The sequence below is a fragment of the Lytechinus pictus genome, chromosome 19, assembly GCF_037042905.1.
Source record: "Lytechinus pictus isolate F3 Inbred chromosome 19, Lp3.0, whole genome shotgun sequence".
Classification (NCBI taxonomy): domain Eukaryota; kingdom Metazoa; phylum Echinodermata; class Echinoidea; order Temnopleuroida; family Toxopneustidae; genus Lytechinus; species Lytechinus pictus.
The window spans coordinates 11107600-11111852 of NC_087263.1; positions in this window are offsets into that span (position 1 = coordinate 11107600).

The following is a 4253-nucleotide window of genomic DNA, read 5'->3' on the forward strand; positions in this document are numbered from 1 at the left end:
AAATGTATACAAAGAAACAGCTGGGAGGTCTTTGTCGAAAATTAGTAAGCCTGAACAGCAATTTCGTCCAAAGTTTTGGAGCTAATAGAAAACATGCAAATATGCCGTTTGTCCAGAATCCAGCACGGAACTGCTGCTTTTAGTCGACATAGACTTTTTGGTCGTGCTTTGTCATAAATGGTATTCGACAATGGGTGATTTCAAGTTCAGTGTTGACCTTTTGGTGCTGGTGTTAGGTCAACACCAAAACATAAAATGAAGTTGGTCCCGAAAAGTCACTCACTATAGTTGATGAGATGTCAGTAATGTTATCTGGATCAGTTTCACAAATTCTGAATAAGTTTTGAAGCTATAGGGGAAGCAATCCAAATTTCAGCACAAACACCAACGCCAACACCGGGCTTGAAATCACCCAATACATTTTCTATATTCTTGAATCCGTCGTGCTTAGTTTGTGAAAGCAAAAAACTCCATGTTTCTCTCACTTTTCGGTTATCATGGTTATATCCACTGTAAAAACTGTGATGTTAAAACTTACACCAGTTGCTGTTAATAGAGGACCACACACTGATGTGTTAAAAATACACCCTAGAGATTGAACATAACACCAAAGAGTGTAAATGTAACAACAAAAGGTGTTGTAATAACACCTATAGGTGTTAAGCTAACCTTGTTATTTTAACACCGGTGTAAAATAACTGGTGTGGTCCTCTGTGTACACCGGTTAACACCACAGTTTTTGCTGTTTATACTTAAAAGGGGGATCCAACCTTGGCCATAAAATGTTGTGTGGGGAAAGGAGCAAAATAAGCCAAACAGAATGGTGAAAGTTTGAAAGTAATTGGACAAGCAATATATAAGAAAGATATGGCGATGGCGGTCTCCTGCGTTCATTTATTACATTATATATATATATATGTTTACATTTATAAAATATTAATTTATACTCACGTCCTTATTTATATTTATTATGTAATATGACTACATTGTTTATATTGTGAAATAGTTTGTATATTGTAATTGTAAATATTTTGATATCAGGATATAGGGTATTTATATTGCGCACATATCCACCTTGTTAGGTGCTCAAGGCGCTCCTATATTACCCGGCTAAGCTATAGGCGTTCATAGCGCACACAGCTTTTGCATTGTGTTTTTGAATGCAGAAATAAACGCAAGCAAACAAACAAGCAATATGGCTGCTTTAAAATTGAGATCCCTAAGACTACGCAAATTTTAAATAAGCAGCTGGGTAAGTGAATTATGACAAGGGGCAATGACAACTTTCCCATAGGCCATTTAATTAATCATCAGGGACTCCCGAGCATCTATTCCCCTTGGGAGTAATAAAATATAACCAAGGTAGTATATTGTTTTATGTCCTCTTGAAATAAAAATATAATTTGAAAAAAACTTTTGAACAAAATGACATTTTAGCCATTATTTGTACGGAGTATTAATATGGAAAAGTAGTTCTTGCCTTACAGCTCTATGACATCACAAATGCAGCCAATTTGAAGTCTCCATTAGCATCGTGATTACCAATTTTTACAACATTTAAAAATTCATTTTTTTCTTCTTTTTTTTTTCCGTATATAAAATAACAAATACAAAGTACATACGAATACATATAACATGAGGTGATGAGGTCAAAGTTAAGATACAATAATAAAAGATAAGGAGTAAAGTAAATTATACGGCTGGTAGTCCATATTCAGCTGCAATAATGCATTGCTGCTGATCTTCCATGGAGCCAGTTTACTTGCAAAAAAGGCTATGATTACCATAATGTCAAGGACGTTGACCATCAGACATCAAAGTGAAATCATTAAAAACAAAGAAAAATCACATAATCTACACCTACCCCCCCCCCCCCTCCCCCCGGTACAAATCAGTGATTTAATTTCATTTAGCACAGATATATTTCAAAAATGTATTTTTAAAAGAATTAAAAGTGGTGACATTACGCACGCACAAAGGGATTCTGTTGTATTCAAAGGCAGCTCGGGAAGAGAAGGATCTTTTACAACTATTGGTTCTAGGTCTGGGTAAACATATATTATTTTCATTTCTAAGAGGGTAAGGAGTAGCTTTTGTACGAAACATATATATCATATATTCAGTGGACATGTTGTTAATACTAATCTTATACATGAATAATATCAAGTGAGTATACTGTCTCTTTTGAATAGTGTCCCAACCCAGAATAGAATGAATTTGAGAGGTTGAAGTGTGTAAATAGCTAGGGGTAAATTTTCAAAATTATTCTTCCAGCTCTATTTTGAATTTTTTGAAGTTGGTCAGGTAGAGATTCGCTTGCAGATTGATAGATAAAGTCACCATAATCAAAATGAGGTAAAATTATTGAGTTATATATTAACTTTAATTCTGACAAATTTACAAAATGCTTTAGCTGTGCAATATAGCCAACCATTCTCCCCAGTTTTTTACATAAATAATTTATGTGATAGTCCCACTTCATGTTTTCATCCACAAAGACACCCAGATAGCTATTCACTTGAGTCAGTAAATGACAGTCAATTTTAGTTGTAAATGTTGTGACATTTTAAGCATTTTAGGCGTTCCCATCAACATGCTTACAGTTTTATCATGGTTTATTTTCAAATTATTCCCGTTCATCCAGGCAAATAGACTTTCCAGCTCCTTATTAAGGACGAGTTCGATAATTCTAATATCTTTATGTGAGAAATATATTACTGTGTCGTCAGCATAAAGGTGTACGGTGCACTCTTTAAATACAGAAATTATATCATCAATAAATAAAATGAACAGTAAGGGTCCAAGGATAGATCCCTGGGGTATACTCCCTTAAAAATTACCCTTTCTTCTGATAAAATTCCATTAATGGATGTACGTATTCTTCTAATAGTCAAATAACTTTTGAACCAATGCAATTCATCACCAGATATACCAATATTTTTAAGTTTGGATAAGAGCATTGCATGATCGACCAGGTCGAAAGCCTTTTGAAGGTCTATAAAAATAGCCCCTGTATACTGCCCATTGTCCATAGAATGAAACCAGCCATCCGTTACTTTGGCATGTTTAGCAAGAGCAGTAATGGTAGAGTGTTTCGGACGGAATCCAGATTGAAATGCAGAAAGTAAAGAATGAGTTTGAATATAACGAAGCAATTGCTTCTGCACAATTTTTTCCATTAATTTAGACACACAGGGTAGAATCGATATCGGTCTATAATTGTTAAATTCAAACTTATCACCTTTCTTGTGAATAGGAACAATTTTGGCTACTTTCCATTTCTCAGGTACAACACCATCACATAAAGATTTATTTATCAAGAAGGTAATAGGTTCAATTAAAACTGAAATTGATTCTTTGATTATATATACTGAAAAACCATCTAGACCAACAGACTTTGTATTCTTCAAAATATGAACCTCTTTCAAGACCTCGCTTTCAGAGACAGGCGATAATTGAAAGTTTTCATGCAGAGTGGACGCTTCATGATCATGGTGTACATTTGTTGACTCATCAGCAATTTTTAACGCCACATTAGCAAAGTGATTGGTAAAACCATTAGCCACTTAATCTGACATTACTTTTGGAAAAGTGCTATTAGACGAGTTGTTGTTTTTGCCCATAACGGATTTATATTTACCAAGAGTCATTTCTATTTGTTACATTTGATAATTTGTCACAACAATATTTACGTTTAGATTTCCGGATGACAAAAGTAACCTTATTTTTCAGAGTTCTATACAATTTCCATAAATCATTATCGTTTTTAGTTTTGGCCTTTCTTTTAGCTTTATCTCTTTCTTTCATTAAAGACAAGATCTCATTACTCATCCAAGGAGAAGATATTTTTACGAATGCGCTTAGATTTTAAGGGCATATGTTTCTTAACAACTTCTAACAGCATTATTTCCCACTTATTGACAGCGTCATTGATATCATCAAAATATTTTATTATCCTCCAGTTTTGATTACGAAGGTCATTACTAAAAGACTCCAAATCAACATTTCTGAATTGAAGGAGAGTGAGAATGAAAACACAAATGAGATTGTTAAAAAAGTATGTGAGGAGAAACTGAAAATAAACATTCAAGATGGCGACTTCGATAGGTCCCACCGATTGGGCGCCAAAAGGGAGAAGTCACTTGGGATCATCGCGCGCTTTACTAGCTACGACGTTCGAAACCGAATCTACCAAGCAAGGAGGATCTTGAGAGGTCTCGAAGGAGACCCCATCTTCATACAGGAGAGCCTGA